Here is a 22,996-nt window from a genome sequence, read left to right on the forward strand (position 1 = left end):
GGGGGAAATGGATGCAAAACAAAACAAAAATTGCATTGGTCATGGAGATAAAATGTTATTCCTTAGAGGTTTGTAGAATTAAATGAGACTGTCACTGGAATGGATGGATTCAAGTTTAAATACTTTTCATCATATTTGAAGGGCTTTGAAGTTGACAACATGCCCTTGAGTCCCTTTCAACTCTATTTGATTTTATTTAATAACAATATAGGCTTCTATAATAATCTCTCTAGCTAGTCATATGAATGGGGAAGGATTGAGGACCAGGAAAATCTTATAGGCAGCAAAGGTAGAAATAAAATATTGATAGTAGGTAGGAATAAAAGATCCCAAACTGACCATTTCTAATAATGGAGGCAGGGCTTTGATTTATTTTCTGAAGCCATAGGTTACAACAATGAATGTTTATCCTCTAGGTATTTCTAAGAATACATGAGTTGTAGTTTGTCTTCCTTGCCTCACAACTCCATACATTTAGAAAGAAGGGGCCAAGGGCTTTATAAATCATCTGTTCCAAAAATCCGTTTCTTTCCCTGATGGGGATATTGAGGCTCAGAGAGCACAAGTGAGTTATAGGCTGAAAATAAGAGTAGACATAAACTTGGGAGAGATTTCAGCTGTCCATGTGTTAACATCAGAAATAACTATATGGGATCATTGCTAGATTTACTCTTCATATTTCCTGATAGAGAAGTTGTTCTGAATTACAGGATTCTTGGCTATCTTCAGAATAGAGTTATTTTTTTCCCCACTTAATTAGTTTTCTTGAATGAAGGGAACAATCCTTTGGCTTGTAAATTAATTATTTACTGGTGCTCTTTTTTTTTTTCTAGTAAATAAAGATGTACGCATGTAACTCAACATTAGCCAAGTGATGGACTATTCCAATGCCATTTACTAATGCTTCTTTTTTTTCCTTTTCTATCAATAAATAACATCATGACCGATTTAGAAAATATTGAAGTTGTCAAATACTTCATTTTGTTTGGATTCATAGTCAGCACTCAAAGAAGCAGCAGTCAAGAAACAAAACAAGACATTGCTGTAGGCAAATCTGCTACACAAGACTTCTTTAAAGTATTAAAGAGCAAAGATGATAGTTTGAGGAGTAAGGTGAACCTAGGCCAAGCCACAGTATTTTCAGTGACCTCAGATGCATGTAAAAGTTGGACAACAAATAAGGAAAACTAGAGAAAAATTGATGTCTTCGAATTATGTTGGAGAAGATTATTGAAAGTGCCATGGGCTGCCAAAAGAACCAATAGATACATTTTGGAAGAAGTGCAGCCAGAGTGCTCCTTAGAGGCCAGGATGGCCAAACTTTGTCTCTCATACTTTGGACATATTGTCAAGAGGAACCAGTCGTTGGAAAAGGATATCATGTTTAGTAAGGTGGAGGGTCAGAGAAAAAGAGGAAGACCCCCAGCGAGATGGATTTGCCAAGTGGAAGCATCAATGGGCTCAAGCATGGCAACAATTGGGACGTTGGCCCAGGATCGGGCCGTGTTTCATTCACTATGCATCAGTAACGACTGGATGGCACCTAACAACGACAAGAACAACAACTACGTCCTTCGAGCACTCTTCATGGAATGTCTTGAGATTTCCATGTCTTGAGCTTGTCAGAAGGGTCTCAGGATCTTCTAGGAAACATCATGGTATTCAGTGAAGTTTGATGTGTGTTTATGGCCAAAAGCTGGCACGTTTTTGGAAGAAAGGAAGAATGAGTTCTGGTGTTTATCTGCCTCTGTTAAACTATGCAATTTTGAGCAAACCACACTTTTTCTCTGAAACATTGTTTTCTCTAGGCACTTTTACAGCTAAAGAACTTTTGGAGGTTCCATGAATTTATCATCAGGAGTTGACAGAAAGGTAAGAATTTATAACAAAAGATACTCAGCAGGTGACATTTCTAAGTTTAATTATTTTCATTATGAATATAATTATAGTTAGAGGTCCTTGAAATACAAGAACATTTTCATTACATAATTGATCATTATATCTTAGTGTTAATGGGTATCTAGGTCAGTGATTCCTTTCCCTTTCCTTTTATTGTGCACAGAGGTGATGGTTCTCCATTACTCTTTTGCATTGCAATGTTGAAGGACATTATCACAACACTATTGTTGAAAGAAGAGCAAATTGCATAAACTTTTAAAAGATTCCTAGCCAGAAAACTAAGGCAGCTGAATTCTAGTGTTTATGAGAGTGCAAATTCCAGTGTTTATGAGAGCTTGGGTAAATTACTCAAAATCATTGAATGCCAGTTCCCTCTATTATAAAATGAGGTGCTTGTGCCAGATTTATTCAACACAATTTTCACAGCTATAGACTGCACTTTGTTCTCTTCACTTGGTTATTGCTCCCATAATTAGTCAGATAGGGTTGGAGTAGGAATACAAATTGGAATTCATCTCTTAGATCTACTATGGTTGTTAGCACACCTCTGTGTTAGAGAGTATTGTGAAGTCTCATTCTGAAGGAGCCCTAGTAGGGTAGTGGATTATGAGCTGGGCTACTAACCACAAGGTCAGCAGTTTGAATCCACTAGTCGCTCCTTAGGAGATAAAGGAGCTTTTCTGCTCTCATAAAGATTTGTAATTGCGGAAATCCTGTACAGGGTCACTAGGAGTCTTGGTGTGGTGCTGTAGGATAAGCATTGAACCATAAGATTGGTTTGAACTACAAGATTGGCGGTTCAAACTCACCAGCCAGTCCTCAGAAACTCTATACAGGGTCGCTATGAACTATGAATCGGAACCAAGTTGATGGCACTTAACAATAACATGAATTGGAACTGGCTTGACAGCACACCACCACCATTAGAGGAACTGAGTTTAATATTTAATGTTTAATACTATGAATTATAAATTTATTACACTACCTCATTAGTATTGTAGTACTGCTAAATGCAAGGTTGGCAGTTCAAAGCCACCAGCCATACTTTGGGAATCCTATACAGGATCGCTATGAGTCAGAACCATCTCAAGGGTATTTAACAACAACTAGAGGTCGGGCTGCGAACCTTAAGGTCAGCGGTTCGAAACTACCAGCTGTTCCGCGGGAGAAAGATGAGGCTTTCTACTCCCGTAAAGATTTACACCCTCGGAAACCCTGTACAGGGTCGCTATGGGTTGGAGCCGACTCGACAGCACTTAACAAAAACAACAGAGGTTGTAGCACTGTAAGATAAGCACTGGACTGTTAAATAGAAAGTCGGCAGTTTAAACCCACCAGCCATTCTCAGAAACTGTATACAGAACCAACTCATCTTTATACAGAAACTGTATACAAAACCAACTCATCTTTCCCCCAACATGGAGTTGTTGTTGTTATGTGCCGTGGAGTCGGTTCTGACTCATAACGACCCTGCACAGGGTTTCCAAGGCTGTAAATCTTTACGGGAGCAGAAAGCCTCACCTTCCTCCCGTGGAATAGCTTGTAGTTTTGAACTGCTGACCTTTCAGTTCGCAGCCCGATTCGTAACCAGTATGCTACCAGAGGTCCTTCCAACATGGAGAGTAATTAATAATTATCACCTCAGAGCTTACACATGATGCTTGCTACATGTAAGTTTGGAGGTGATGACAGTCATAGAAAGGTGGAAGGAAGATTGAGTTAGCATCTGTTTTTTGCCAGCCTTTGGATCAGACAAGGAGCACTGGTGGAACAACAGTTAAGCACTTGGTTGCTAACTGAAAGATCAGTGGTTCGAACCCACAAGTAACTCCTCAAGAGAAATGACTTGGGGTGATCAGCTCCCATAAATATTACAGTATGGACAATTTGACTCTTTCTGTAGGGTCACCATAAGTGGCATTATACACCAACTGGCTCGACATTGCCATCCTTTAGTCCTCAAAAAGTCAGACATGAAAGCTGGGGGTCAGACATTATGTGAGTTCCCTGAGTCTTCACCAGGATAAACACAGAGGCAGGATTCAAATCCTTTGCTGGTTTAACTGAAAGGCTTTTAGATGAAGCACTCTGGAAATTTTAAGTCTAAAATTTGAATTTAATATTTAATGTTTAATACTATGAATTATAAATTTATTACACTACCTCATTAGTCTTTACATTGTATAATTTCCTTTCAGTTCTTATGTTATCATTTCCCCCTCAAAATGCAAGAATAGTTTATTTGAAATATGATGACAACAGTTTTGTTTGGAATCATTTTTAGTGTAAAAATTGTGCATCTCTGAACAACTTGTAAGTTTCTGCAATTTATATCTGGGATGATTCTCTCCTGCCTTCTACCTCAAACCATGAGAACAGGCAATTTGCTTACTTTAAATAGTTCTAACCACTACCATCTTGTCAATGCTGACTCGTATAGGACACAGCAGGACTGCCTCGTCGGATTTCGATGGAAATCTTTATGGAAACTGACTGCCTCTTTCTCCAGTGAAGCAGCTGATGAGTTAGCAGCCAGTGCTTTAAACTCTTGTACCATCAGGGCTACTTAAAGTTTAAAAAGAGTCGTCTTGTTCTTAGGTGCCATCAAGTCGGTTCTGACTCGTGGTGATGGTGGTGGTTATGTGCCGTGGAGTTAGTTCTGACCCATTAGCAACCCTGTATAGGGTTTCCAAGGCTGTAAATCTTTATGAGAGCAGAAAACCTCATCTTTCTCCTGTGGAACAGCTGGTAGTTTCGAACTGTTGACTGTGAGATTACAGCCCTACTTGTAACCACTATGCTACTGGCCCTGTATAAGGTTTCTGAGGAGCAGCTGATAAGTTTGAACCACTTGCCTTGTGGTTCACAGTCCAGTGCTGATCCTTCAGTGCCACACCAGGAGTCCCTCGGATATCTAAGATTTGGTTCTGTCATAACTCCAAAATCATGATAAGGATTGAAAGTAGACATGGTATTAATAACACACACCTGTATAGTGAATATGGAGCCACAACGGTGCTAAAGGATAAACACTGCATTATTAACCACTACTCCCACAAAGATTTACAGCCTCAGAAATATGAACATACTTAGAAGACAAGAGGATTAATGTGTAAAAGAAAGACTCAATTAACTGTGTTCTTAAGACAACATTTGCAATCATTTAAAAATATGTGATGAATTCTGAAAACTGATGAATACTGAAAATTTCTAAAATGAAACATACCAAATGGGTATCAGGCACTTTTCTTCATTATGATATGTGGATAAGAAGCCTCATCAGTAAATCTGTAAAGTACACAAAGCTAGGAGAGAAGTAGCCATGCAATTGTAGTAAGTTGCATTAGGTTGTATTAGTGTGTTATAATATACTTTTGGAATCCTGGTGTGGTGCTGTGCGTTAATGAGCTGAACTGAAAAGTCAGTTTGATCTGCAAGGTCGACAGTTCAAGCTCACCTGCTGCTCCTCAGAAACCCTATGTCAGGGCGCTATGGGTCAGAACTGACTTGATGGTACTTAACAACAATTTTTTTACAAAATTTCCTGATAGTATTTTAATGTATCATTCAATAAACTGGTCTTCAGGCAGTTTCATGCAGTTGTAAAAAAATACCTATTTTAGACATTTTGTTCATTATATATACAGTGGAAGTCTTGGTGTGGGGCTGTAGGATTAGCACTGGATTGCTAACCCAAAGGTCGACAGTTCAAATCCACCAGGCGCTCATTGGAAATTCTCTACAGGCTAAAAGCAAATATCTCAGGTGAAATTTTGAAATTACTAGACTAGTGGGAGCGTAGTCTCAATTTACTTAGCATCACTAAATTTAGAATTGATATAAACATAAAATTATTATTTATGCAGACAAATGTTCACATTGTTTTATAACTAACATGAAGCGATCCAGGTCATTTAGAACTGAACATACTATGAAGGTGAGTAAAAAATCATTGGCACTTTATCTGTAGAATTTATTTTAATCAACTTTTAGAAAGGACAAATACATCATTTTTCTATGTAATCTCCTTGCTTTCCAATACACTTGGTCCATCTGTCAACAAGCTTTCATATTCCCTTATTAAAAAATGTTCTAGGCTGAGCTGTGAGTCACAAATGCACTGCTGTCTTCACTTCTTCATCAGAGGTGAATCTTCATCCTTAAATGGCTGTTTTCAGGGGACCAAACAGGTGAAAGTCCAAATGAGCAAGATCAGACTATAGGGAGGATGGTTTAACACCTCAAAACAAAGTTTTTGCAGAGTGTCAACAGTGTGGGCAGAGGTGTGCGGATGGTGCATGGTTATGCAAGATCACATGACAACGTGCTCTTGGGCAGCACTTAAATTACTGAGATATATCCAAAAGATGGAGACTATATGGTTATAAATCTAAATGTTGCATGATTTATTTCATCCTTGTGTTTTAAGTTTTAGATTAGAAACACCCTAAAACACTACTCTTTGGCCACATCCTATAGATCCACATCTACCTCTTAACACACTGATGGTGAAAATTGAAAGAGAAAAATCATATGGTAAAACTGTACTCTGTGTTTAATCCAAAGTTTAGGCTTTGGCTCTTCAGTGAGCATCTCACTGTAACCAGCACTATCCATTGTTGAACCTTTTTCCTGATGTTGTTGTTGTTGTTAAGTGCCATTGAGTCGGGTCCGACCCATAGCGACCCTGTACAGGGTTTCCGAGGGTGTAAATCCTTACGGGAGTAGAAAGCCTCATCTTTCTCCCGCGGAGCAGCTGGTAGTTTCAAACCGCTGACCTTAAGGTTCGCAGCCCGATTCGTAACCACTACGCTACCAGAGCTCCTTGATAGTGTTCCAATAATCGCTCATGAGAATCCCTGAAAACTGTAAGCATCAATTTTCCAGCTGATGGTTGACTTGTTTTTTATTAAGTATTTATTGTGAATTGAGTGATAGTGTACATGGCAGAACATCAGTTTTACATTCATTGTTTCATTGCAATGATTCCAGTCTCCTCCTCGCAATATCATTCAACAGTATTTGCTTCTATTCCCTCTGCTTTGTGTTTTGTTTTGTTTTCGTGGGGGGGGGGGGGGGGTTGTACACAAAAACACTCAGGAATATAGAATCATTTAAACAACCAAAGGGCATACTCTACATGCTAGTTGACTTTCGACCTTTTTCTTGATTGGTGATTGAGAATGTTTCCATTCTTACTCTGTCATTTATTCTCAGGCTCCTAGTGATGAATATATGGTTTGTTAGCAGTAATGATTTTTTACCTTCCTTCAAGCGTCAGTCCAAATTTTGTTTGCAGATGTCCAAACACTTCCGTTTGTGTTACCCGTCAGTTGCTTCGGTATCCATCTCACACAAACGTTTAGAAACCCAAGTGTGTCGTGAATTATTTCATAGGAAAATCCGTGGCTGGTTTGCCAATGATTTGCCAAACATTCCACTGCCATTCGTCTTTTCCACAGAATCATTTCCAGGACACGATCAGTGCTGTCATCAACCATGGCCGTGGACGGGTGGACGGGTGTTTTAACATAACCCGAGTGCAGATACTTTTTTTTTTTTTTTCTTTTAGCGAGAGTGAGGTTTTCTTTATTGGATTTTGCAAAATCGGGCGCCTGACCCAGTAGACATGGGCAGACTCGCCACATGGCCCGCCACAAATGGTTTTTATACTTGTCTCCCAAAAGCCCCTCCTCCAGATCCAGTTCCCCATATACAATTCTATGGCACGTTCCATTCCCCCCCCCTACACACACACACAGAGAAGCCAAAATGACTTTGCCCAGTGCCTTTTTTTTTAATGTTTTATTGTGAATTGTGTGATAGTTTACATGGGAGAACATTAGCTTTACATTCATCCTGTCATATATCGTTACATTGCCATGGTTACAATCCCCTCCATGCATCATCAGCCAACACCCTGCAAGACTGCCCCCGGGTCATCAGCACATAGTCCCTCTCTGTCTCTGGGTCTAGAGTCCCCAGCCGCTCCACCTTTCCACATCATTGTCTCTGCCTCCATCTCTGGTGTCACTGCTTCTCTGGGTAGGGTCCCGCTCTCTGATCTTCTCCCTTGATGGTTCCAGGGACCTCTACTCCTGGACTACAAAGTCAATCACTCCCCTCCTTATTGCTACAAAATGTCTACATTTACATTTCCAACCCTCACAGTCAGTCCTGATAGCAATTATTCACTATTATACCACAAGGACCTATCCCCATATCCTTTCATGAGCCCTGCCCAGATAGATTGGTACTATATTTCTCCCATGGAATGGCTGGTGGTTTCAAACTGCTGACCCTGAGGTTAGCAGCCTGAATAGTAACTACTATGTTATCAGAGCTTCATATATTCGAAGTAGTATCATATGTATTACATTATAGTTTTTCACTTAGCAAATAACAGAGTGTTTATATTCTAATGTTATTTTAGAAATCATAATTTTACAAGTTGCTTGCTTAAAATGTTATCATATGGAAGACGATTCTAATTAACCACAATCCTAAAAATTTAAGTTATTGACAATTATCTGTCAATGCAAAATCTGGATATTGAATAAGTAAGATCAAAGAAGAATCAATGCATTTGAAATATGATTATGAAGTAGAATATTAAAAGTACCATAGACTGCCAGAAGAACAAACAAATCTGTACTGGAAGAAGTCCAGTCTGAGTGCTTTTTGAAAAGGAAGATGACAAGACTTTGTGTTTCATTCTTTGGACCTGTTGTCAGGAGGGGCCAGTCCTTGGAGAAGGACATCATGTTTGGTAAAATTGGATCACTGGTGAAAAGGAGGAAGACCCTAAAGGAGATGGATTGGCACAGTGGCTGCAACAATCTGAGAATGGTTCAGGACTCGACAGTGTGTCGCTTATTCTGTTGTAATAAGCTGCTAACTCAGAACAAGACTCTACAGCATCTAGCAACGGCAGCTTTGAAGATTACTGCGGACAGCTTTGTAACAATACATAAGAAGGAAGACCCTCAAAGAGATGGATTGGTTTCAACAACTGTGAGAATGGTGCAGGACGGCAGTGTTTTGTTCTATTGTAATAGTGAGCCTTGAGGCAGAACTGACTTGACGGCATCTAACAGCAACATATAGGGAGCTCTGGTAGCGTAGTGGTTACGAATCGGGCTGCGAGCCTTAAGGTCAGCGGTTCGAAACTACCAGCCGCTCCGCGGGAGAAAGATGAGGCTTTCTACTCCCGTAAGGATTTACACCCTGGGAAACCCTGTACAGGGTCGCTATGGGTCGGAACCGACTCGACAGCACTTAACAACAACAACAACAACAGCAACATATATGAAGCTTTACTTAGTAATATTAACTTTGAAGAAACTTCCAGGAAAATGATGCTTACTTTATGCTATGTGAGTATGTGTGCATAGGTATATTAATTATATATTTATATTTGAATCCTATAGAGTTCTTTCTCAAATGTTTTTGCATTGCTCTGGAACATGGGTCATTTACATCTGTTTGTGGTACCTTCTTCCTAAGGATGACAGGACTATCTAGTTAGTAGGCCAGTGAGAAGGTCTTCTTCCCACTCTTCATATTATATTTAAAGGAGTGCAGTGGCTCAATACCATCAATACTGGACTGCGAACAACAAGGTCCATGGTTCGAGTCCACTAGCTGCTCCGCAGAAGAAAGATGAGGCTTCCTGCGCCTGCAGATTTACAAAAACCTCAGAAACACTATACAGGGTCACCATGAATTAAAACCAACTTGAACACACTAAGCGCCATAGTATATTTAAGTTTGTCTTGATCTTGGTGCTCTATTGAACCTTGTCTGCTAGAGGCTGACTTGTTCTTTCCCAAGATATAACAGTTACTATGCTGAACTACAAGAACTTCTTGATAATTATAGTCTGTCATCTGTCATCTTTGAGAATATGGGAATTAGCAACATTAGGAAATGCTTGTAAAGCATAGTGCAATTCTTTAGTAAAAAATTAATAAAGGTTTATCTGCACAACAGCCCACACATACAAAGTAAGTAAAATAACCTCCTAATATTAGATTTTAAATCTCTGTAACAGAAATAATTTATAGGCCTAAATTCACACAGCTAGGAAAAGCAATCGACTAGAAGGATGTTTGAAAAAAAATGTTATTCTCCACTTGTACTCTTGGTCCACCTTTTGTATTTTCAAAGTTGCTGTAGCAACCAGCTGCACACAATAATTCTTGACATATGCAAACCTGGAACCCTGAGGGAGTTAACAGCTTTTGGGCCAACTGCTGACTAAGTCCTTGGTATGTCAATACTTTTTTCTTCCTTTCCTTGGGGAAATGCTGAGGTGTGTTCTGTATAGCTCCCCAGAGAGTCCCAAAGGGATTGAGTCCCAGGTGCCCACAGTGGTGACCAGATCAATCAATAGTACATCCTTGAATTTATTTTCTCTCCTATTTCCTTCTCTTCAGTCCGCTCTCACTACTTTACAACTTTTTCCCTGGGATAATTTCTTAAAAGAAACTTCCTGCATGTGACTATGGGTTTGTTTTTTTTTTTTTGGGGGGGGGGTAGGCTAAAACATGTAGAAGTTGTACGTTTAATTAAAAATGGATAGAACATTTCCAAAATAGATTTTAAGAAGAAAATTCTGGAACTCAAAAGGAATGATGGAAGTTTCCAATCTAGGTCTCTATGCATAGGGTTCTCTCTCTCTCTCTCTTTATTTTCTTTGCAAAACATTAAGACTAAGAAACTATGTTGTTGTTGTTTGTCATTGTTGAATTGCTTCAATGTTTTCATACATTTTGTTCAGGAGGAAGCCTGCAATCTCTGATCAATGATCATTACTACTACTCGTATGCTTTTGTGTTAAGTTCTATCGAGTTGGTTCTAACTTACAACCCAGTAAAGGGTTTCTGAGAAGTGGCTGGTGAGTTTGAACTGCTGACCTTGCAGTTTGAACTGACCTTGAAGTTGAGTACTTATTCTGCTGTGTCACACCATGATGCCTGGTATAACATCAACAGTTCTGTGATATTGTGGAGTGATCATTAAATAAAATAGTGTATACATGATGTTTTATATAATGTCTCTGACAGTAACCATTTATTTACTAACACCTTCTACTATTGTTTTCACCATCATTACTCAAGATCTACCAGGAGTCAATATGAAGGAAAGAGGAAGTGAACCCTACTCACAGTTAACATTGCTTTGATTTGTACCTGTTTCTTACATTTGAAGACTAATGTTTGTTGTTTACCATAATAGCAGTTGCAGCAAATTTTACCTCACATTGAAAGAATAGAAAAATGTAATCTTCCTAAAGCTTGGCATTCAAGTTACTCTTCAACAGAAAAGATTCAATTGGCTCAGTTACATTTACACACACTCCATTTGGTACTGATTTTACTGAGAACCACATTTCTAAGATGTCTAAATTGTATTTTGGCCCACTGAAGTGAAAATCTACCCTTTCACAAATGGGCCATGCGATAGCTGAGTCGATCAACCAGTTTATTTCAACCCTGTGCAGTTAGCATTGCTAGAAATATCTTAAACACATGATGGAAGAAGTTTCTAGGAAGTGAATATGAAAACAATGATCTCCTTGCTAGGTGCCCCAAAACATTTCCTGAAGACATTTTTTCAGACACGAAATGACCCAGGATTTCATTTGCATCATGAAAACTAATGAGGATGAAGAAGATGGTGTAGCTAATGCTCAGGAAATGAAATATGCAAATCCATGCCAACCTCTTGCATAGAGTAGTGCGAGATGGATTTTGAGATAGACAGACAAGTCCGAACATGTGATTCACAGAGGGGAGAGAGAGAAAAAGTAGAGAACTACAGAATAAGTTCCTGGCACTACATTTTTATTTTTTAATAAGTTTTTATTGTGAGGTTTACATGGGAGAACATCAGCTTTACATTCATCCTATCATATTTTGTTTCATTGCAATGATTACAATCTCTTCCATGCATCATCATATAACCCCAAAGGGTACACCACACAGGCCTGCCCCACCACCCCCCCCCCCCCAGCCGCCAGCACACAGCCCTTCTCCCTCCCTGAGTCCAGTGTTCCCAGCTGCTCCATCTATCCACATCATTTTCTCTGTCTCCCATCCCTGGCTTCACTCCCTCTCTGGGTAGGGTCCCACTCTCCGCTCTTCTCACTTGATGGTCCCAGGGACCTCCGCTCCTGGGCAGCAAAATCAATCACTCTCCTCCTTTTGTCAAAAAACATCTACCTCTATATTTCTCCTAGCCTCACAGTCAGACCTGATGGCAATTATTCACGATTATACCACAAGTCTAATCCCCATTTCCTTTTGCCAGCCCAGTCCCAATGGATTGGAAACCATTCAGTGGTGATTCTACCTTCCCCCGCCCCATCTGGAACTAGACTCCCTCTTGAAAGGTTGTAAGCCAGTCACTTCTTGCCTTTATAGCCCCCCCTCCCCCATTTTGGGTAGCCAATATCTATATTGCCCATCCCTGTCAACCCTGTGTACCAAGGGAGTGGGAGTGATCCTCGCTGTAAAGATTTGTTCCCTTTTTTGAGCTACTACATCCGTATGTATAGATAAAGTTCATCAAATTGTAGCAGGTTACTCTTTTTTTCCCCCCCCTTCCTCTTTCTTCTTCTAGTCAAGTTCTGATCATCTATCGAAGCCAAGTCAAGTGGACACTATCTGCAAGTATGGATTTTCTTGTGCCTCTCCCTTCACTTCACATCAGCTGGATGCCTCACTCTTCATTCCAGTCCTCTGTGGCCATGTCACTGCCTCTGGGCCCAGAAGTCCCCGGGTCTTGCCTTACTGCTGGCCATCCAGGTCTCTACCTGGGCTCACAGGGGTCTATTGAATGTGGTCGGACTTAGCTAGCAACTTCATTGCTGTTTTTTCCCCTTCTTCCCCCAATCGGTGACCAACGTGGTCACCAGCCAGACCACACGCTTGCCCATGTATTCCCCTTGAGACTCAGTCTTGGAAAGGGGCTTGTTCTGAAAGGTCCCAACCACTTGCCTTGACAGCTCCTGGGTGAACAGCTTACCCCTTCATAAGCAATCAGTCAGACCTCCGTTATTGTTTTGGACCTTTCCTGCCAGTCCTTCCATCACGAAGCATCTTCCATTCTTCTAGCTGCTCCAAGCTGGTCCACCCATTCCCTCCAGCGGATATCTCCCACCCTAGTAAGTTCTGGATGGGGCTCTGGACTTTACCCATGGTCTTGTGCAATGTAAAGGCTCGACAGGAAGCTTCTTTCACTGGGCAACTTCTAGTCCCCTTTAAGGTATTCCAATCAGTAGTAGGCTGAAGACAGACTTACAAGCTTTCTATAGTGATGATTCTGGCTATTCCTTTCTCCCAACCTCAAGTGTCTATTTTACATAGGCAAGGGAAACCAAGATTCAAAAGAAAGCCAAGCGTCTTAACACTATTCCCCTCTTTAACCCCTCCAAACCATGCCTCAATCCTTGTATCCTGGAGCCCTGTTGTTCCAAGGTTGTGCATACATCATCATTTACTTCTGTCCCACTTAGCCCATGCAAAACTGCCTAACTGTTCTCCCATCAGCCTTGTTCCTCCATTCCCCTCCCCCTTCTTGCTGGCACTACATTTTTGACTGCTCTGAAGTACATGCAGTGGTAGTCTTTCTTGTTTTATGTAAAAGTGTATGTGGGTGGAAAAGCAAGAATTATGGCTTATGGAAGACTTCAGCTATCAGGGGAAATTCCTCTTGCAAAGGCAGAGGAACTGAGTTGGGGAAGAGCACAATTTATTGGCCCCTAACTCATACTTTTCTCTTTGCAAAGCAACTTCAGTAGATAGAAGCAGCTTCATAGGAAGGGAAGACAGAAACAACGCTATGTGTCTTTGTTTTAGGATTAGAGTATTTGTGTCTTTTTGTTTATTTCTCAGAAAGGACAACTAGAATGTTACATCCTCATTTAAACAGTTGTGTGTTTTTTGAACATAGCCTTTATTAAGGAACAAAGTTATTCAATGATCAATTGGTTTGGATTAATAAATAAGGATACTAGCGTTTTGATGAGAAATGCCTCCCAAACTGCATATTCTTGGTTCCGTATGCAATGCTGATGGATTTTAAGATCCATTAGCTTTGGTTCCACTGTAGCGTTAATACCAATAGCATTCATTTTTGTTTCTCAAGTGGCAATATCTTTGTTAAAAGGCCCTAAACTCTGTGTACTCACTGACGTAGGGCTTCCATGATATTAAAATAAAATCCAGTGAGCGTGGTCACACCCCCCAACATCTATCTTACAGAATATATTGGTTTGCTAGATACAATTTTACGAAAAGTCTTGCAAATAGTCAATGGATAATAGAGCACAAAGTCAAATTATTCAGAGTGTAAACTGGGGCAAAAATCCAGAACTCATGGCTGCCAATTGTATTATTATATTGTTAAATTGTATTATATAACACAGAAATGATAAGAATGAAATGGACAGAACCAAATACAACAGTTCCTTGTTGGACCATTTAAAAGACAAATGTCACTCTCCACCATGAAAATTATCATGACATACAAGGAAAAGAATCCATTTGGGCTCTGCATAGATTTTGTTATTGAAAGTGAATTATTGGTCTATTTTATAACTTAGTTCCTCTATGTGCACAGTATATTGGGTTTCAGAATTAAGGTTAGAAATATTTCCTCTTGTACAAGGCACATATAGCATACTAAAGGCAGTTTTAGTGACTGAACATCAAACTTAGAAGTCATGGATTTAGTAATGACCTAAGGAAGCTTGATGAAAATAATAGACAAGTAATATGGTTCCCATATAAAACATGCCAGTAATAGATAGCATTTACTATGGAATGAGAAGGAACATTAGATAGTTAGCAGTTGCCACAGTTCATACTGTGGCCATTCAAATATCTGTGCATGCCCCTCCCTCCCCCCTTTTTAATATAAAACATACTAGAACTCTCACAGCCCATTGGAGTAATGCTGATGGGTTATCTGCCTGAAACTAAACGAAAAGGTTTCATTAACTTGGGATAAACAACCACAGGCTTGTTGAAGAGTGAATGGATCTACACTATGAACTGAGGGTTATGTCCACTTATATTTACAGTCACTTAAGCTTGTTGTTGTTAAGTGCTGTTGAGTCCATTCTGACCTATAGCAACCCTGTATAGGGTTTCCAGGGAATGATTGGTGAGCTTGAATCACTGACCTTGTGGTTCAAACCGACTTTGCAGTCCAGTGCATTAACCCACAATGCCACTTAAGCTTGTCATTGTTGTTGTTAAGTGCCATTGAGTCAGTTCCGACCCATAGCGAGGGTTTCCGAGGAACAACTGGTGAGCTTGAACTGCCAATTTTGCAGTTCAAATGGCTTTGCAGTCTGGCGCATTAACCCACAGCATCATGCCCACATTGAATGGGATTTTGATAGCAAGGTCTGCATCAGGAGACTGTATTAGTACATCATCTCTCTTGTGCTTGGAGCAGAGTCTGTCTCTCCACTCCTTTGACCAACTACTTCTGTGTCTCTATGACTCTTCTTAGACCATCATGGATTGAGATTTGGAAAACCCCTTCTTTTCAAAAGAGCGAGCAAACAATGTAATATTTTCCAGTTTTCTTCTTATAAAGGGTTTTGTATAGACTTTTCCTTTGTCTATACAAATAAATGTGTTTCAGGATGTGAGAACATTATAGCTTTACTCCATCTTCCTTCTGACCTGTTCTTTCCCTCTCCCAGCGCATTTCATTTTTCTCTTAGTAGACAAGGGATTGCTAGCTGTCCAAGGACATGTTACAGCGATACTGAATAAGTCTCATACTCTTCCAAATAGAAAAAATAAACCTTAATAGGTATGCGTAAAGAGTAAATTCATTCAGTCATTCAACTGTGATTCTCCTCTTTTATAAAGGTAAAGGACATTTCTTCATTTTGATTCACTGTATTCACTGAGGATATTGTTCAAACATCTATTTTATGTCAAAACATATGCTAGGCATGGAGGAGAAGAAATAATAAACCTTCAAGAATTTCTCCATCTTGTAGGGAAGACTATGCTTACTGTCTCAACTCAGAGATAAAAGGTTCAATTCTGGAGAGAGATCTCCAAGGGCCTCTCAGAAGATCTGCAACCATCTTTCCAAACTATGGCACCAAAGCAGGTGAAGAAGGAGGCAACTAACTACCAATGTGGCTGAAGAAAGAAAGACCGATGAAAAGATAAGCAGATTGGAAGAGTGAGACACAACTAGAATGCAAGTGGAAGATGAGGCTGTAAAGGAGGTTGGTGTCTTTTCATGGATCTCTTTAATATCAAGTTAAGTAACCTGGAGTGTGTTTCTGAGCTAATAAGTGAGGGGACTGTATTGAGTAATGTGTGCAGGAATGGAGTCAGATAGATAATGGCTGTAGGGCAGTTACTGCGGTAGTCCAGACAAGAGGTGATGGACGTCTGAATCAATATGTGTGCCAGAGTGAACAACCCTGAAATAATAATGTGAGCCTTTAAAAACCATTTCCTGTGATTAGATTACTCTCGGAATATTCAGAATTTAAATGACCTATCAAATTTTATGTAATCATCCTTATGTAATGCAATCCATATTAACCTATATCTACTGGGTCAGTCACTTATTTTTTATTAAGTAGGCACTGAAGTCTGATAAATCCAACGCTATTTTTAACAAACTTCCACAGCACTGATGGAAGAGCAAGATTCACTCTCTGTGACTTCTACGGATAGGAAAGAATTTACATTCTTGCCAGAAGTCTAGCGTCAGTAGATATCAACTCCTAGCAGTATACTTGTTATTAAAGTTGGAGCAGTATATAAAACTCATAAATGACTAAAGGAGAAAACAGATCTTGGAACAAAACTAAACCTAAAAAGAAAAACAAACAAAAAAAGCCAAACCAAAAGAAGGACATGATTATTATTGATGTCATTTGTCTAAATTTCCTTCTCTAAAAAAGCACTTTAATTATCATATGCTTATCGTGTTGGTTGAATTCATTTATACAGAGAATACAATCATTAATTATCATAATTAAGACACCTGAATTCAAAATGAATGACATTCATTCTAACCTCGGTTGTAGCTGTTTTATCTCTGACAGTTGGGTTTCCAATCAAATGTTATCTGATTTTTCCCCTTAATAATTAAGAAATGCTTTACTAATTAGCACATGAGATTCATGCCACATCAGACTGAATTGAATCAAGGACTATTATCGTGAGCAGTGAGACACTTTGAAATTCTCAGTAATAGGCCATGAATATGTTATACAGTTCATACACATTTCATGAACTTCCACATCAGCACGCTTTTTTTTTTTTCCCAAGACAGTACCATTAGTTATGCCATTTTCAGGACCTTTAATTCCATCATGCTGTTTAACAGCCTGTTATATTGTGGTGCTAGAGAGTCATACATTAATTCATCTTTGGTTACACTTAGCCAAAATGATTGTATTTGATTGTAAATATCCTGGATGGTGCAAGATAGAGCAGGCTACCTGAAGATCCAAAGCACTATTGAGGTAGACCCTGGCTTTAACACTTTATAGCCAGTAATTTAGGATTTATGCTCTCCATACTCTCTTCCTACCCTTCTCCACCTTGCTCTTTGCCCAGGGGGCAATGAGCTCCCTGCTTGTTGGCTTCTCCTTGGGTCTGATTAATGGAAGCACTGGTTGGGGATTAAGGTAGGGAGGAGAGGGGCATCAAGGTATCATTCCACTGACCACTTTCCTGTGAAGTCACCTAAGAATGACTGTGTCATTCCATTAGAGTTCTTTCCTTTCTTTAAAACAGCCTTCTCTTTAGGATGCTCTCTGTCCACATCTGGTTAATGGTTTCCATTCCTCCGTGCACTTCTGCTGCTACTTGTTGCTACTTGTTGTCCAGTCGACCCCTAAATCATGGCAACCTCAATGGAGCATAATGCTACCTGGTTTTACACCATCAGACGTTTGTTATCCGTAGGGTTGTCACTGGCTGATTTTCAGAAGTAGATCAGCAGGCCCTTTCCCTAAACTGTCTTAGTCTTAAGTTCCACTGAAATCTATTCAGCATCATAACAACACAAAACCTTTACTGATACACACATTGGTGGCTGTACTTCAAGCATCTGGTCAAGAATCAAACCCAGGCCTCCAGCTTGGAGGGAGGAAATGACATCACCGGCCCACCCATGCTCTACTGTTCCTAGTCTTAGGGCCTTTTATCCTTTCTCATGCTCCCTACACATCCTGACCATGTGCTTGTAAATAAGTCTTTCTCAGTTGTCTTGACCTGACTGTAGCATTTCTGTCTTGGCACCCTGGCTCATGTTGTGAGGCACACTTTGTAACCTCTGAGGCTCCAGACAGGTAAAGGAATGGCCCTTAGACTAGTTGAAGTCTGCAGACGTGGATCACAAAATCATGGCTATCAGAGTGTTAAAAACAACAGCAAAAACAAACAGACAAAAATCACAACAAAAATGATCAATATGGATGGTGACTAATACTGAAAGACTCATGAAAATTTTCGATTTCTTATAGAACCCACATTGGTCAGAGTGAGCTAAATTGTTGCTATTCCTTCAGACACTATAAAGACACTTTTTCCAATCTACCGCATTCCTTATCAGTCCCTAGGCTCCTTCTTTTGTTTTATAGGGAGCTTCAAATTTCTGCATTCCTTGTTATCATTTGTGTTCATTGTAGGCATTTGGGGTTTCACCTTCTGGGCCTTGTAGTGAATGGAAGGTATACCTGTGCAGTTCAAACATTCTTTAGAGTTAACATGTGTTTCAATGTGTTTCCACGAGGATTAAGCAATGGTTGGGTGAAAAGCTTGTTCCATTTGATCTTTATGATACTTCTTTGATATGATTATTGATCCAGGTAGTTTCCAGTTGAGCCTCTTTCTTCATTTTACAGAGAAGGAGTTGAAGTCAAGAGAACTCGAGTTGTCTAATCCATACAAATACTGAAAAAGAGAACACAAATTAAAACCAAGATACTTTAAAAAATGAATCAAGAAATACTCGCTTTTGAGATGGGAATAAGTTTCTTATGATTCAATAGTGAATAACTGTTATGACTAATTGCAACTCTCATAAATGTAAAGGTAGAAGTTTTGTAACAAAAAGTGGAGCGTAGTTAATCTTACAGTCCAGGGAGAGAGGACCCTAGGACCATCAAGGGAGAAGAGTATGAGCAGAATGTGGGGCCCTATCCAGCGAAGCAGTGACACCAGAGATGGAGGCAGAGATGAGGACATGAACAGACAGAGCACCTGAGAACTCTAGACTCAAGGAAAGAGAGGGACTGAGTGCTGGCGGTCAGGAGGCCCTTTGGTTGTTTAAATGATTATATATTCCTGAGTGGTTTTGTGTACATCTCCCCAACCCCTCCCAAACACACACACACACACACACAGCAAAACAAACAAAACAAGGAATAGAAGCAAATACTGTTGAATGGTGATGCATGGAGGGTATTGTAATCATTGCAATGAAATGATGAGTGTAAACCTGATGTTCTTCCATGTAACGATCACTCACTTCACAATAAAACTTTTTTAAAAAAAGAAATACACCTTTTAAATTTTTATGCAAAGAAAATTGCAATGACTATAAAAAGTAAAATCTATCAGTAATTTGATAACCTAAAGGACTGGGCCACAAGGTTGGTTTGAATCACAAGGTCAGTGGTTCAAACTCACCAATTGCTTCTTGGAGATCCTATGCAGAGCTGTTGAGTTGGAACTGACTCAGTGGCACTTAACAACAACAACATCAACAGCAATACCACCAGGGTTCCTTAAAATGTTAGTTTTATGGTATTTGTATTTCTCACTTTATATACAGCAAGTTATTAATTTTACTATGTATTTTTATAATTATGTTAAGGGAGTCCCTAAATGGTACAAATGGTTAAGACCTCAACTACTAACTGAAAGGTTGGCAGTTCAAACCCTCTCATGGATGCTTCAGAAGACAGGAAGACATTCGTGGTAGTCTATTTCCAAAAGATGACATCTTTGTAAACCCAGTGGTGCAGCTCTGCTCTGCTTACACGGGTCTCCAGGAGCCGGCAACTCCACAGCAAATAGCAACAAATTAAATAAATGATGTACATACAATAGAATAGAAATGAATATGTATATAAAGTTAACAAATACTTTATTATATATATTATTTTATTTTATTAAAATTATATCATATCATTTTAAATCAGTGTCTGACATTACTACAAAATTTCTATTCTACTTTTTACTTTACTAAACAGCATAGTACAGTAACTTTTGTTCTCCCTTCTTTATTGTAATGTTCTTTTAGTCATTGAAGATAGTCTGGGTTCTGTAAAATCAGGCTTGGTATTAATTATGAAGTAAAATGTCACTTTTAGGATTATACTATAACCTTCATTCAATTGTGTGTGTTTGTCTAGACAGAGCGAAAACACCTGGGAATGGGTAGATGACAAGTCACAATATTGGACTCAGCACAATTCAAAACATGTATTTCTTAGTTCTGGAAGATTTTTAGTTTTTTTTTTTTTTTTTATGTAGTCTATAAGGAGCTCTGGTAGTATAGTGGTTACAAATTGGGCTGCTAATCTCACGGTCAGCGGTTCGGAACTACCAGCTGTTCCATAGGAGAAAGATTAGGCTTTCTGATCCTATAAAGATTTATAGCCTCAGAAACCCTGTACAGGGTCGCTATGAGTTTGAACCAACTCCAAGGCACAAAACAACAACAGTCCATTTCTTCTATGAATGAGAAAACTGAAAATACATACACACACAATAGCTTACTTCCTGTTATACAGCTAATTAGTGATAGAAATGTTTCCTATGATTTATTAATCAGGAGTTGTAGTCCAGATGAAGTGTGAGGACATACTTGGGTTTTGTAGTTGACTTTATTTGTCTTCTTTCATAGGAAGCAATGAGATTTGCAGTCCCACTGTGTGGGGTCTTTCACATTTTCCCAATAGACTGAATAAAAGACAGTGCATTGCACACAATGTTATTTCAAGATCATACGATGTTTTAAAAACAGATGGCAGTATACATGAAAGATCACAGGAGAAAGCAGCTCACAGCAGTAATTAAAATGATCCTGTACACTAGAAAGGCTTTTAAATTAAGCAGTAAACTTTACATAATTAGGCATTCTTTTTTATGTTGCTCATATGTTTGGCACAGGTTTCAGATAGAAAGTCTTTTTACTGACAACAGAATCTTTTATTCCTACATTATATGTAGAGAAGGCATTTAACTATTTTTCCCCCCCAGTCAGAAATCTGAATGGAAATTAAGTTCCAGCAGAATCAATGAAACAAAGACGAATTTAGGGATTTTCCTAAGGCCCTGTAGTGAGCCCATTTCATCCTTTAAAAAAATGGCAATAGTATCTGTGACAAGGATAGGGTTGCTTTGAGGAAGAAATGTCATAATATGGAAATTCTTTGAAAAATTAAATATGGCATCAAAATAGAGTTTCACCAATTTGCAGTTCTGAAAATATGCTTTATTTTTAAAACAAACCAACCACAGAGTAATGTGATACAAATTTCATGGATTTATTTGCTAAATCAGGCAAGTACAAAAACAGATATTAAGACATGAGAAGTATTTCAGAAATAATCTAGCCCAAGAATTTTGAGTCTTGATTTAACATGTATGTACATGGTGTGGTGCTGTAGTATAAAATCTCAGCAGAAGGTCAGCATTTCAAACTCACCAGCCGCTCGTGGAAACCCAATACAGGGTCACTATGAGTTGACACTACCTGGACAGCATTTAACAAAAACAATAACAAAGCAACTACATACTATAGAAAGATGAGATTTTTCTGACCCCGGAAAGATTCACAACCTTGGAAACCACCCTATACAGGGTCACTATGATTTGGAACTGACTCAATGGCTCTTAACAAAAACAACAAAGCCACTGCTATGTTCCATCACTGAGTTAAGTACGGATAGTAGCAAAGCCAGTTACCTAGAGGAGTTTACATTGTAGATTTCACTCTGTTTATGTGCTTGGTTTTTGGTGTTAGCTGCTGTTATTTCTCTTCTAAGTCATTGTGAAGCCACCCACACAGAGTAGAGCTACCCTATAGCGTTTTCAGGCTTTGACTTTTGGGAAGTAGATGACCACACCTGTCTTCTAAGGTGCTTCTGTGTGGGCTCAAGCTACCAACCTTGTGATTAATAGTCTAGTTCTTAGCCATTTGTGCCACCCAGTCATCCCATGTTTTCATAGGGTTCCATTTATAAACTGAAATCACCTATTATGTATTAAAGTATGTGTTTAGAATGGGGCAAGATGGGCATATAGTGGTAGAAAATAGGACATTTACAGATCCTCTTGCAAACAAACAAATTGTGTCTCAATAATGATTTGAGATTACCTCTTCAATTTCAGCAAACAAAGTTGTATCATCTACATATCACAGGTTGTTAATGAGTCTTCCTCAACCCTGATGCCAAGCTCTTCTTTATATAATACGAATTCTCAAATTATTTTTTCAACATACAGATTGAATAAGCATGGTGAAATAATATATCCCTGGTTCACACTTTCCCTGGTTTTAAACCATTCAGTGTCCCCTTGTTCTGTTTGAATAATTGCCTCTTGGTTTATGGACAGGTTCCTCATGAGCACAAGTAAGTATTCTGGAACACTTGTTCACTTCAATGTTATCCATAGCTTGTCATGATCCACACAATCAAAAACCTTTGATTGTGTAAACATCTTTCTAATATTTCCTACTTTTAGGCCAGATCCATCTGACAACAGCAATGATATACCCCTTATTCAACATCCTCTTCTGAATCTGGCTTGAGTTTCTGACAATTCCCTTTCAATGTAATGTTGTAGCCATTTTTAAATTATCTTCAACAAAATTTTACTTACTTGTGATATTAATGATATTAATTATTTGATGATATCCTCATTCTGTTGGATCACCTCTTTGGACTGGGCAAAAATATGGATCTCTTCCAATCACTTGGCCAGGAGGTAGTGTACAAATTTCTTGGCATTGATGAATGAACGTCTTCAGCGCTGCATCAGTTTGTTGGAAGATTTCAGTTTGCATTCCATCAATTCCT

This window comes from Chrysochloris asiatica, unplaced genomic scaffold (assembly GCF_000296735.1).
Source record: "Chrysochloris asiatica unplaced genomic scaffold, ChrAsi1.0 scaffold00055, whole genome shotgun sequence".
Taxonomy (NCBI): Eukaryota; Metazoa; Chordata; class Mammalia; order Afrosoricida; family Chrysochloridae; genus Chrysochloris; species Chrysochloris asiatica.